The sequence below is a fragment of the Nomia melanderi genome, chromosome 4 (assembly GCF_051020985.1).
Source record: "Nomia melanderi isolate GNS246 chromosome 4, iyNomMela1, whole genome shotgun sequence".
Taxonomy (NCBI): Eukaryota; Metazoa; Arthropoda; class Insecta; order Hymenoptera; family Halictidae; genus Nomia; species Nomia melanderi.
In genome coordinates this window covers 8,879,555-8,892,907 of record NC_135002.1, presented here as the reverse complement: position 1 = coordinate 8,892,907, position 13,353 = coordinate 8,879,555, and the positions used below count along the sequence as shown (strand labels likewise).

At 41.9% G+C, this 13,353-nt stretch overlaps 2 long non-coding RNA genes across 3 annotated transcripts in view; one reads left to right on the top strand and one right to left on the bottom strand.

Annotated features, from left to right (window-relative positions):
* The window catches only part of LOC143174483 (uncharacterized), a 161,584-nt gene that overhangs the window by 98,222 nt on the left and 50,009 nt on the right, over window positions 1-13,353 (bottom strand). The gene's annotated exons all lie outside the window — the stretch shown is intronic.
* LOC143174484 (uncharacterized) lies at window positions 7,754-13,044 on the top strand. Its single transcript, XR_012998489.1, has 3 exons — window positions 7,754-7,978; window positions 8,655-9,644; window positions 9,717-13,044. It is a non-coding gene; the product is annotated as an uncharacterized LOC143174484 (long non-coding RNA).

Below are 13,353 nucleotides of genomic sequence, written 5' to 3'. Positions count from 1 at the left end.
CGTGAACGATTCTAACGTACCTATAAACTACGAAATCAAGTGTTACAAAAAAGAACGCGTTCTAACAGGTTCTAGGGGATCGTTTATAAAGGAACCCGTAATGCACGTTAGAACGCGGCTCCCTATAATTCCCATGGATTAATAAAGCGGCGTCGTTGATGCACAAACTATAAATGGTTACATAGTTTTCGCTCCACGCGCGTTGATTACGATGATCACTGCTGCCCATCGTAAACTACCAAGTTTACGGACCTCCCCCTTCCCCATCTGCATCGGTCCCCCCAGTTTGTCTCCATTAGACTGGATAAAGGCTGGTGTAATGTAACATGCAACGCAACAGAGATTCGACGGACTTGTCACGAACATTTTATTAAGTTAAGTGCGGGTCATTCGAATCTGTCTTCCCTTTTAAAGGAGCGTTAATGGTTTTGTAATCTTAACGGAAACCTGTTGCCAACAAATCATTAAGAACATACATCAAGTATCCGCGCAAAGATGTAATACTTTGAACAAAGCAAAAACCATTCGTTTCATTCGTAAATTTATCTTCTTTCGTTTACAAGCACTCAGAGAAAGTTCACGGTGTGTCACAAATGACCGGGTAGTTGCAAAAGGAGCATAAAGGGATTAAATATTTCAAAATATTACACGTTCCGCTTGTAAAATGTAACCAATGTCGAATCAAACTCCAATGATCCACAACAGCCGATCAATTACGGGCTTACGGCGAACCGGGCATGAGAATTCTTCGATCGATAAGCCAACGACAGAATACCTCGTCATTTTCGGTGGCATTAATAAAAGGAAAAGAGAAGTACAGTGCGTTCAATTAGCGGTTGAAATTATGTTTGCCGGTAAGCATGAATGAGCGAGAGAGAGGGGTCGAAGGACTCGGAAAAATAAGACATAATAATAGCAGTAATCTTAATAACGAAGCAACCCAATTCTTCATTATAGCCAACTCCTGAAAATCCAATCAAATTCGGGCCCGTATCGCAGCGATCTGAAATACATATGATGGTAAATCGTGCCGGCCGATTTAAATTCGAAACCCTGGGCCGTTACTTTCGGCCCGGACCGACAATTCGCGGAACGATTAATCATATTAATTGCACAGAGTCTGACCAAACCGGCATGTGAGGGACCGCGCGCTTAAGCTGCTTAATTATAAATTGTAATTAGCGCTCGTGCGGCTACGCAGCTTCGATTAATTAACGGACTCGCCTCCCCTCCGTCGCCCCGCCACCGGCGAGGACTCTTAATTATTAATTGCCGGGACCAGAAGCGCGCATCTGGTTGTTCGTTGCGACACTTCGTTCTCGTCGAACCTTTCTTTCTTTCGTTCTTTCCGTCTTTCTTCTTTCTCCTTCTCGCCCGGACGATCCCTTCCCGCTCCGAGTCCCGAATCTACGACGGCCTGTTCGCTCAGGAGGAATTCGATTATTCGAGAAACCCGACGCCTACTTTTTTTATTTGTAAATTCGTGCTGATTTGTCACAGGTGACATTTGAATACGTCCGAACGAATGAAAGTCAATGAACGCGGATGATCCCTCGCGGTGTGTTCGAACGGGTCTTCTCGGGAAGAGATCTCATCGTAATTTGATAAATTCCCCGGCATTCGTGGTGTTTTGAAAATAGAATGGAATGCTCGGTGTTTCAATGTTTTCTTTAAACGCGAGAGGAACGTTGCCGTTGAAACAGTAAGTCATTCAACGTTCATCTGAAATAATTACATGTGTCTCACAGAAATCGTTTCGCTAAGATCATTATGCAATGAGAGTGAAGAAAGGAAAATCATTAGGAAAAATTCTGAATAGTTTTCTACTACGCGAATTTAAATCCCTAAAAACAAATGAAGGGTTCGCTGCAAGAGTAGCCAGCTCCAATATTGAAACTATATTTACAGAGACAATTAGAAAGGTATATTCAATATAAAAGTTTTCGAATATTCAATCACAAACTTACGGTACATTAGAAACAGTGCCCGATTTTTAATTGGTTTCCATTGATCCGCTAAAACAACCTGAAAACGCGGCCGTTTCGCGCGGCAAAGCCTCCAAACAATATTCGAAATTCAGGACCCGCCTTTTCAACGCGAACAGCGCAACCGATGAAAATTACGCACGCGAGGAACTCATAGACAAGCGAAAAACTCTGTGAAGTTCGTTGAACCGTGTCGCGAAAAAAGGGAGCATTGCGAACCGATACTTTTGCGGAGCACTGTACACGTTGCCGGTCGGCGCGAAATCAACGCTCACGGAGCAACGTATTGCAGGAGGTAGCAACGAGTTAAGATTGTAGCCGGCGAGCTGCGAGCCAGACAGCCGGTGCGGTGCCTCAAGATCTGCTCGCGAGATCGAAAATACCGCTCGCGGCATTTCGTTATATACGTGTCCGACCGGCGCGGTCGAGGGAGGCTTAATTATCGGCTCGGGGCCGCGGCAACGACAACTCGCGCGACACTCGCCGGACAATTAACGGGCCGAGTGTTTACAATCTAGCGCTTAGCGACGGCAAGTGGCAATCAAGCAGGCCAATTAATGAGCGGCCGGCTTCGCCTCGAACGTTCCGAGCTTAAATTCCTTAATTTGCGGCAATTATGCGTGGCTCGGTAATTAGCCACGTTCGGTCGACGAAGGGCGACGCACACGTTTCTACGCGCGTACGTGACAGCCCGTGCTTGCAACGGCTGTCGGGAGAAAAAAATTCATCCGGTCACCATCGACCGACGTTCTCTCCTTGCCCGTATTATACGTGGGAATCGCTTGAATTCTGGACAAGCCCGATCGAGCGCGTTTCGGAGTTCGGAATGTGAAATCCGCTTGGCGAGTTTTGAATGCGAACGGGCGTGATCAATTTTCGATTTTTAAACGTGTAATCTTTCACTCGTTTCGTGATTATTCTCCGGTATTGGCTCTGGGACATTTCGTTCTCGTATTTCGAGGACGGTTTGCCGAGGAGATTTCCGATTTGAGACGCCGGGGGAATGATTAATTATAGAGATTACTGGAAGTTGGTGTTTAGCAAGGATGAAAAAAAAAATAATAGGGGATAATTAATTATCGAAGCTGGGATTGTCTGGAGACGGAAGGAGGAATTTTATCGAGGAGGAATCTTCTTTTCGTGACCACCGTTTTACGACTGCTTTTTCACCTTTCGCTCGTTCATTTGATTAGAGGTTGTTTAAACTGAAATTTACGGTAAAGATAGATTTAATGGTTTTCATTCAATCACTGTTGGAGTATTCATGTCAATAGGCACCTTCTGGTATTAAATGCGACACCTGAGAATGCATCTGTCGGAAGCGTGCCTCTGCAATCACGCTTTCCTTGACGCTTCCGCGTCTTACGGTCGCTACACGCGTGTATAATTGCACTCGTTAGCGATCGCAGAATTCTATGAAAAAGAGTAAATAATTTTCGCTTACGCGGTACTAACGATATTCTTGCCCATCTAAAAACAAAGTACGTGACCTTTTATTTTAGTATAACCGTGGGTGACGACAGCTTACACTATTTATTACGAGGACAAGAAAAGATCAGCAATGTACTGGCAGAACTATGCAAAGTTTAAAACTATCGCTTTTAATAATGGTAACGAGTAATTATGAATGAAATTAGCGATTTTGAAGTCGTTGAATTTATATATATTCTAATATGTTGTAGATAATTAGATAAAAAGACATTTGTTGAAATGTGTTCTGTTGAATCCAAAAGTTTTGTTAGAAAAATAAAATGCCTTCAAGGTATCTAATGAAATTTTGTACATTCTACAGCGTGAATATTTTCATTAATTAGTATTTCGCTGTTAGTCTTAAATAAATCTATGTATGCGAAAAATCGAACAATACTGTTTAATTAATCAGTGGTAATGCATTATACATGATTCCATTGATAACTGAGCGATGTTTACAAGTCTGGAACGCAAGTTTCGACTGGTGTTGGACTTTCCAAGTTCACCTGATGACCAATAACGGTGCAGCTCTCTCTGTTTGCAAGTATAATCTATTTGTCATTACGCGTTGAAGCGTGATCAGGAAAACTGTCCATCTTGTGAAGCGAAAGCTGTGAAACGTCGATTGCTACGGTCTAGCCTTGAATTAGCACCAGCAAGTTTAATTTAACTAAAACCGTGCAAGTACGTTCAAGCGTACATACTAAATATACCAATTAATACAATATCACTTCATTCGAGTAATTAGAAATTCATTTAAAATCTAACTTCTTCCTGCAATTTTAGAAGTTTCCAGATTTTTCAATGAAATTTTTCAATCAACGAAAGTAATGATGAATACTTTGAAAGTAAAAGATTGTACGATGTATTAATGAATAGATGTTACATATACAATTAAAAAAAAGAAGCGCTAAATTAATGTTTACGCGCGACATTATTGCGCTTCAAGTGTATTATACTCGAAAGCAGCGATTTTCTACTTCGACATAAACAGTCAAGCACGCAAACCGCGTATTTGCGTCTAAAAGGATTAGCAGAGATGAAATGGAATTACCTGTCGTTTAAATACTAATCTCGCGACTAATATTTATGGATTGAGCCGGTACCATAAAATGACTTTTTGTTTTAATATTGTAACCGGCGAACAAACGCGGGACGGATTTCCCTCGCAAAAATTGATTCGCTGAATAAACAGATTTTACATACATGGTTGAACATGTACTCTATAAAACTCGGTTTCTTTTAATCGTCGCATTGAAATTCTCTATAGATCGGGACCAAATAAGTCGACCGGTGGTAGCTACAAGAAATTGCTATTTGAATGAATTCAAAGCTATTCTTTAGGTTCCCCTTATTATCGCGTGTACATACCTACGAGTAACACACTTATGCCATTACACGAATAGCAACGCCGGCTATTTCGAGCGCTAGTACATCAATATAAACGAATACGCAGCGCTATCGGTAAATCGTTGTTTTTAATACGTTATTTTTTCCCCCAGCCCGGCCGAGTGAGAAAATTTTAAGGCTCGTAAACTAAGCCACGCGTGATTGACAAAAGCGCTCTCAATGCGGCCACTGCACAAGATCTATTTCGACGTGGAGAATGAACGTTGAGAATAGCGCCGTAAAATTATATGCTATGTAAAACTTGCGGTACCCACTCGAAGATCATTTCACTCTTATACTATTCTTTTTTTGACATTGGATTAAACTGTGTTTACGAGTGTAACTAATGGCCATAGAGGAATTGTAAATTAACATTGCAAGTAGCTGCCGTTGTCAAATCAGCGGTAGAACTTCGCCACCGAACTGTCGCGTTCAAAATCTCCTTGACACTCGCACGAAGCACGCGACTATTAAAATATTCCAAATTTTCACGCATTTCGTCCAATAACATTGGGACGCAAATATATTTATAAATATCTCGGAAATAGGAATGTATCGGCCGTTCCTTGTAATCACACGACACAACTTGCTGATTTAAAAAAAAAAGAAGCATACTGTTCGGATCAACATAAATTGTTTAAAATAATCTGCTGTCGCGAGATAAACTAAAACAAATTCAACAATTTCAGCAGACGGAGCAAGTTGGAATCGCGTTTCCTTCGGAGTGAACCACGCAAATATCGCGTTTAGAATAAAGTAACAGAAGGAGGAGGATCAATAAGGATCCAGAAAGATCGCAGGAACATCGCGAATCGCTGGGGCCGTTGTTTATTATTACTTTAAGGTGATACGCAGGATGATCAGCATCGAAGGCCGTTCATAGTCCCTGAGTTACTTGAAATTTATTTCACTGAGTTCGCGCAGGATGATGTCAGCTGACTGGACGAGACGGTAAATTAAAGGTACCGACGACATTGCTCGTAAAATCCTCGCCCACGATCCCTCTCGTACCCGCAGATCGATCCCTTCCACCGTAGCGCGAAGAGACCGTGCTGCCTTCGGACGAGTTAAAACTGTCTGTATATCCTATTTTAGTGTCGAGATAATTACCATACGAAAATCAGCGCTGCGAGCCAATTATTCCGTGAAAAATCGAAACACTTCCAGTTAAGAATAACTTTGACTACGCACGAGCTTCACCGCTGAAATATTGGCGTTAGTCAGGTGTCCCCTGCGCGATCCTATACCTGTGCACATTCATTACGATACGGCTTTCGCTCACCTGTGATTTTTTTTTTCACGGTTCCCCTGTGAAACTTCGGCTTTTCTGTGTTTCGTGTGCTATTTCTGGCATTGGACTGTGTGTATGAAAATAGGTAAATGCTTATGAGCATGAAGTATACGTAAAGGCAAATGTTAGATTTCTTGCGCGTGATCTTTTGCTAGTAGCAGATAGTACATGCTGGGAAATTTGAAGTGTATACTACGAACAATTGGAGAAAATTAAGACAATCGAGAAGCATACTTGAAACTTTGATAGGGTTTAGGGATATTTTTCAGTGAATCTGAAATTTTCTGATACTGAGTATCGTGCATATGCATTTTGATACTGGAACATTAAGTATTTGAAGTATTTGCTCGAAAATTGGAATAATGCTTCTGTTGTTCCGAATTGATAAAAACAATTGAATGTTAAATACTTTATTCGTGATACATCTTTTCGTGTTTCTCGTTGTCGTTCCATTTATCTGCTACTTACATCATTCCTACACTATTATATAAAACAGTAAAACCTAGTTTCTAAAAGCAAACAATCGTCGCTCAAATATTATTCCACCTCGAGGAAATGATTGTGCACAATACTATTAAGATTGAATTATAATAGGGGAAAAAAAAACAATCTAATTCGATCGAAACAGATAACACCTTGCTGCCGGTCGTGTTCCGCGACAATTAGGAAAAAGTCGAACAGCCTTAGATGATTTCATGTTATGCCAGTTAAATTTCAATTTCAAACTTCCTTCGTTTGCATTCTCCTAAATATTTATAAGTTTTTTGCCGAGAGGTTCCTTCTCTCTTTTTTTCCCCATCTTTTTACTCCATTATGTTATTAATGGCAATACTTCGTATAAATCATTGAAATATCGATGTTTTCAAAGCCGCAAAATGCGAAACGCTTAACTTATTTCGGCCTTTAATTTAGTATTCCGCGTGGTGTGAATTTAATAACACGTTTATCGGCAATTTGTATGCGCCGTGGCTAGCGAGTCGAAGATTTTTTATGAATGAATCATCTTCGGACGGAGCCACCGATGTTTCTGCTTAAATCGTATCACGGTGAGGGGCCGCGCGCGCCACCTCTCTCTGTTTCATTAATTCGCTGCCAATCGATTACGGGTGGATTAAAATTCCGGTAAATCCCGATCCGGCTCCTCGGGTGTCGCCGCGGTACAACAATTTCTTCGAATATTCATCGGAGCTGATCGCTTACGGCCGTTTATCGTACGTAATTAAATATTTCGCGCTGGATTTTCCCGCGCGAATTGCTTCATTCGAGCCGGGGAATTCTCGTAACCCGTTCGTCTCGGAACACGATTGTTTCCTAACGAAAAGAGAAAGAGAGAGGGGGAGAGAGAGGGAGGGGGGGAGAGAGAAGGAGAGAAAGAAGGAATCGAGAAAAAGAAAAAACGGGACGAAAGGCAACACGATTTCTAAAATAATCGCGGCGCCGCGAAGCGAATTTTTCGGCCGGCTCTGAAAATTCTGGAGCGAGGTCGGGAGGCGCGGAGTTATACGGGATGACACGATGCGCGATTCCAGAAAAAGAATTAGTCACGTCGTTCGCCGCTCCGGTGTTTCCCTGCGCTCACATGCGCGCATAATTTAAAGGTGGCGTAATGAAGCTACGCGTTCGGGACGGTGTTAATTGACGAGGAGACGATTACGGAATATCGTGGACAAGATGGTTCGTTAGTCACGATCCGCGTCAGTTGTTACTACCGAAGGACGGACTGTCGAAGCCGCTGATGGAACGGAACGTTTTACCATGAGCCCGGTCGAATTTACGTAATCTATTGTAAGTACGGGCAAGCCGAAAGATCGATTTTTCGGGGAGATATTCGGTCGGACGAAAGGTTTGTTTTACTTTTCAATGTGGCGTTTGTATTACGACGTACGAATAAATATTGCTGACGAGCAGATAGAAGCGATAGAAAGCTTCTGAGTAAAGTTAACGCATAGTTGACGGAAATTTAGTTCGATGAAATTTTTCTTTAGACTTTACTTCGATGTGCGACGAGACCTTTTGAGAATGTCATCTGTGACGGTTTTGTCGATGCTTTTAAATTTGGCAATGGAAAGAAAATTGTTAGTAGATTATTCGTTTCTATCTGTTTTAATAATACTTCAAACGTATAGTTAATGTGCCTCTGCTAAGATCATTATTGAACAACTTGCGCAAACGACGACTGCATATGAGTTCAAAGAAAATTATTTGCTGCTCGATAAACTTGGCTCGGGTTAGAATAAATAAATGCGAATAGACGCTGTTTGAATGTTTTATACAGTTGAAGTTCTAATTTCTCGTTTTTATTTTTGCTCGCAAACAGTTACTTCATAGTTAATCGATGTCCGCATAAAACTGAAGGAAAATAGTGAATTCATAATCACGATGCAATGAATATAAATAGATATAGATAATTATAATGGGTTACAAATAATTTTGCAATAGCTACAGTTCAGTTGAATATATACTCTTCGCCGATGGAGTTCGCTAGTACGAAGACTGAAATCATTATTCATTATTCACAGGATATAAATATTGTTCAACAAAAACAAACAGCCCGCCCGCGTTAGTTGTTTCGAGAAGATCGAGACCAGCGTTGATTAACGCCGGTAAAAAATAAATAGCTCGTGAATAATTCGGGACAGTGGATAGAGAAGGCTGGAATTTGGGAGCGAACAGGGGAGGCGGGAATTCTGGCAATAATATTTAAAAATAGAGGCGAGAAGTCGCTGACGACGCGATGGAAATAATAATAATCATAATAATGGTAATAATAATCTCTGAAATTAAGCTGAGCGACGAGACATAGGAAAGTTCGCTGGCTCGCAAATTCGAAATGTTTCGCAACAGGTGTTGCGGAAATTTGGTACGTTCGTGGCTGAAACTTAAGCCGTGCAATCGTGTAACACGAGGGAAACACTTGTTGCCAACAAGTTTGAAATTTACCGCGCCCCCTGTAGAAAAACGCTCCGGAAACCATTGCGCTTGTTTTTCGGATGTTCGACTGCCGTTAGCACAGGCTACGACAGACGATCTCGTCATCTAAGTATTATCAAGTAATATACTCGATTGTTCGAGAACACAAAGTAGAAACTTTAAGGATCAACGTAGAATAACTAAAATCAACACTTAGCGATAACGTCGACACTTCAACGATTGTCCTTTAATTTTTCATTCGTCTTACTCGTTTGGTTTTCATTCACGTCCTTCGGAATCGAATTTTGGTTATAATTCTGAAGAATGCTGAAGTTTCCATTACTCTAACGAAAGTTTAATTGCCAATCGTTAATTACTACGTCAGCAGCTGTAATCTATATAATTTTCAAAGAAAGTATTCAGCTTAATTGGAGTTTTTGTCGAGCATAGGAGAAAAAAAAGAGTAACGGCCAGAGTCTGATTTAATTAAATTCCTAGTATCACGACAATCCTTATGCTTCGATCTAAAAAGGATGAAAATGTACGATTGCGTCGACGATTGGATCGCTAATTATACAAAAGCTTCTCTAAGGGCTGGCGTGAGTTGTACATTGTAAGAATTCACAATGAAACCTTTCCACTGGCTAAAAACAGCTTTGCCTTTCCCACAGGAATTGGTCGCGCATAAAAACCGAACGACGGAATAATTGCTGGTCGTTAATTCCGCCCATAACACTTGGCAATAAAATCATTTACACCCGAGAGCAGAGTCGCCGGTTCGCTCATTATGATCCACAGAAATCGCTTTCTCTCTGCGAACGGTGTTTTTCGGCATGGCGAGTTCAAACGTTTTTGCCGGATCGCTGGATCACGGCTCCTCGAGCAACGGGCGTTCCCTGCGACTTTGTTGATCGCAACCCGTTCGCGCACCCGGCTTCCGTTCAGACGGGATCGTCTTCGGTAACCGGCGCGGACGACGCACGGGAATATTTGACAAAAACCGGATAGAAGGCACTAACTTTAATCACGTAAGTACCAAGACCGATTCCCCGATTCGCGTTTTATTAAGCGCCGACTGAAGAAAGCGGACAAAAGCCATTAAGAGGACGTTAAACAACATTGATTGCGTCTGTAGACAAAGTTAAATCGGCCCGGTTCGAATAGAGAACGGTTAAACGAGTAACGGTAGTTTCGGTCGGTGTATTGTATTTATGATGCCGCGCAACTTAATAACTTCCTTCGAAATTTATTATTCGACGGCCGAAAGAAGTTAATTTCTTCATTTCATTTATGTCGCCGGCCTAACAATTTCGCGGTGAAATTCATTAGCGACATTTCAAACTGTTTAATACTTTTGTGATCAGCCGGTATTAGCGACGGAACTCCGACCGGATTCATCGGCGAATTTTTTCTCTCAATTAGCCAGGAACGGAGGCCTCGGACGAGGAAACTTCATTCCATATTTTTCACATATTTCCCGCGTAACAGCGCTGGTAATTATTACCGAGGCCGCGAGTTTATTGAACTGTGAACGGGGTACACGAATTCGTATATAAAGAAAGATCGACAGCGGACAGTACATTATTTATTCAAATCATACCCACGGATGAGCTATATCTAAATCCACAAAAGGTCAATGAATGAAACAAGCAAACCACCGAAGCAACCCTACTCGTCCAAATAAATTACAAACGAAACGATAGAATTCGAATAATACCTCTGAACATCCCAAAAATCAAACAATCACGTTCCAGTTTCCCTCGACAAATAACGAATACTAAATAAGTACGCCTACCTCGAACAACTAACGTTATTGCAATAAAGTTTGGCGACGATCCGAAGGCATCGGTGGAAGGTCCGAAACGGAACGGATTCCGCAACGTTGTTCCCGATCGCGGCCGATACGTCGAAAGAAAACGTGGGAACATCGCGTGTGCGATAATTCGTTCCTTTATCTCCGCTCCGGGATTACGCAACCAACGCGGCGCGGCTCGGCGGTTCGGCGACGCGACGCGGTCTCGTGAAAACGTTCCTACCGGAAGTGCGTACTTTAATTAAACGCTGTTTCCTGTCTGTCATTAACTCGCCCGTTTGCGGAGCAGCCGGAGAGCGCGATTAGACCGAACGCCGTGTCGGCGCGTGCATTTCGGAGGCGCGCGTCGGCTTCTCGGCCTCGCAGCCATCCTTCGCGAGGACGTTCCCGGTTATCGGGACGTTGTTTATTTTTACATTATGCGGGAATTACGTTAGCCGGTCTTTACGACGGTTAGTGTACCAAGGAAATTTCTGGCAGCGGCAGCGGCTGACGTTTCGCCAACTGAATACATCGCCGCGCCGCGGCGAAACGATATGCTCGCGTACTTGAGCTATTCATTCAAACCTGGCACGATAGTATTTTCGTGTCGGTCGCTTTATACTCGCGCGTAATAAGAAAGTCTCGGGCCTCGTTGTCTGACTACCACACCCTCGATGGAAGGGCGAGTACCCCGATGCTTTCGTGCGCCGCCATGTTGTCCGTCTACCACTTGGCTAGCGATGACAGAAGGGCTAGAGGGGTGTCTCGATGTGTTTTGTTTGTAGTTTTGATTGGTTACGCGTAATCGTGTCGATACGACGGCAAATTGCCATCGAACATTAGATGGGAAAGAGTGGGAACCGAGCAATTAACCCTTGTAGCGGGGAACAACGATGTATCGTGTTTATGGTGTCTATCCACGTTGCGAGGGAACTGCATACGATTGAAATACATTTATGAATTTATTCGTCCTCTATTTTATAATATATTCCTTTTTGAATCCGTTGAACTAAGTGCTGTAAACAGTGTACCGTTGATCGGTACTGTTAGGGTTAAGGCTAAATGCCAACGGTTTGCGGGGAAATATGGTAACGACGATCGTTTTGGAGTAATAGAGAGACAAAATGTTTCAGTGGAAGAAGGAGAGGATGATTCTAAGTCTCTACTTTTCCAAATTTGAAATATGTGGTTTCGACTTGCCTTGCCATCAAGTGGTAGACAGACTACACTTCGATGACCTATGACCAAGATTTTTTTTCGATCGGGTCGGACGCGCGTCCTCCAGCGAGCGAGAGATGAAAATACGCGTTTCTTTAACTACTACCAGCTCATTCAATTAGAACCGGCTTAATGAAGAACGACATTTGGAATCGGGCTCGAACGAGGCGCGGAATTAAGCATTTCCATGCGGCTGGATTGAGTATGGGATGCGCTTGGTCGATTGTCAGTTTTGTTTCTTGTATTTAGGTACGGTAATCGATGTTTTTAGTATCGACGAGTGACTCACGCGTTGAGCGTCGCGCGTACCATTTTTAGTACGTGCTAATTTTTGTAAGAAAATATTTTTTGACGCTGCGAATAAATAATCTCGAAATATATGTCACTGGAAACTGAAATGTGATTTAATATTTTATTTATAAAGTTCATACACTTTGTTAGCAAAATATAATCGAAATTTCTGGTGGCACAGAACATGATAATCGTAAGGTACATGGGTTATTGTTGAATGGTGGTGTTAGAAGGATCACGACCACGGATTTCACGCAGTTTGGCGGAACGTGAAGGGGGGCATGTGTATGTGACGCTGATCTTACATATTTTCATTCAATTATAGCGGACGGGTTTATTTTTGTTTGGCTTCAATTTCAGCGACTCGCGTCTGGTTGTATTTATGGTAAAAATTGAGGAAATAAAAGCGATGTGATTGTATGATAATTGTACGTGTAATACTTTTTATTGAATTTACTGTTGTTCTTTATTGCGAAGACACTGCTTGGAATTTTCAATTCTGTAGCTTTCCTTTTACACAGATATTACAACTTCGTTAACAAACAGAGACGAGTTAGTTTGTCAATTGTGTTTAAACCAAGCGTAGCGCTTATCGGCGAACGTTACACGAATGCTTGTGGAATACAAGGGCGTATATAGTGATTTCCCTTACGTCAATAGGTAATTTATGAAAAACAAGTTCACTAAAAGCTAAACATGCGCTTAGAAGCTACAAATTACTTGTTAAAGAAGCGTTATTACCTAAGTGTACAAAACATACTTTGTTAAAACTAGATATGCCTCGAGTAGCATTGCAGTGAATTTCTAAGTGTAGATCACCTACATTGTTGACTGTACGTGAACATACAACTCACGATTACTGCATGATCAATACAACATTTTTTCAAATTATGTTTACATTTCATTTTAACCACTGGTACTTGATCTCTCGATTATATTTGGATCTAATAATTCATAATCTGACATAATATCTTGAAGGCGAAACACTTACTCCAATTCACAAT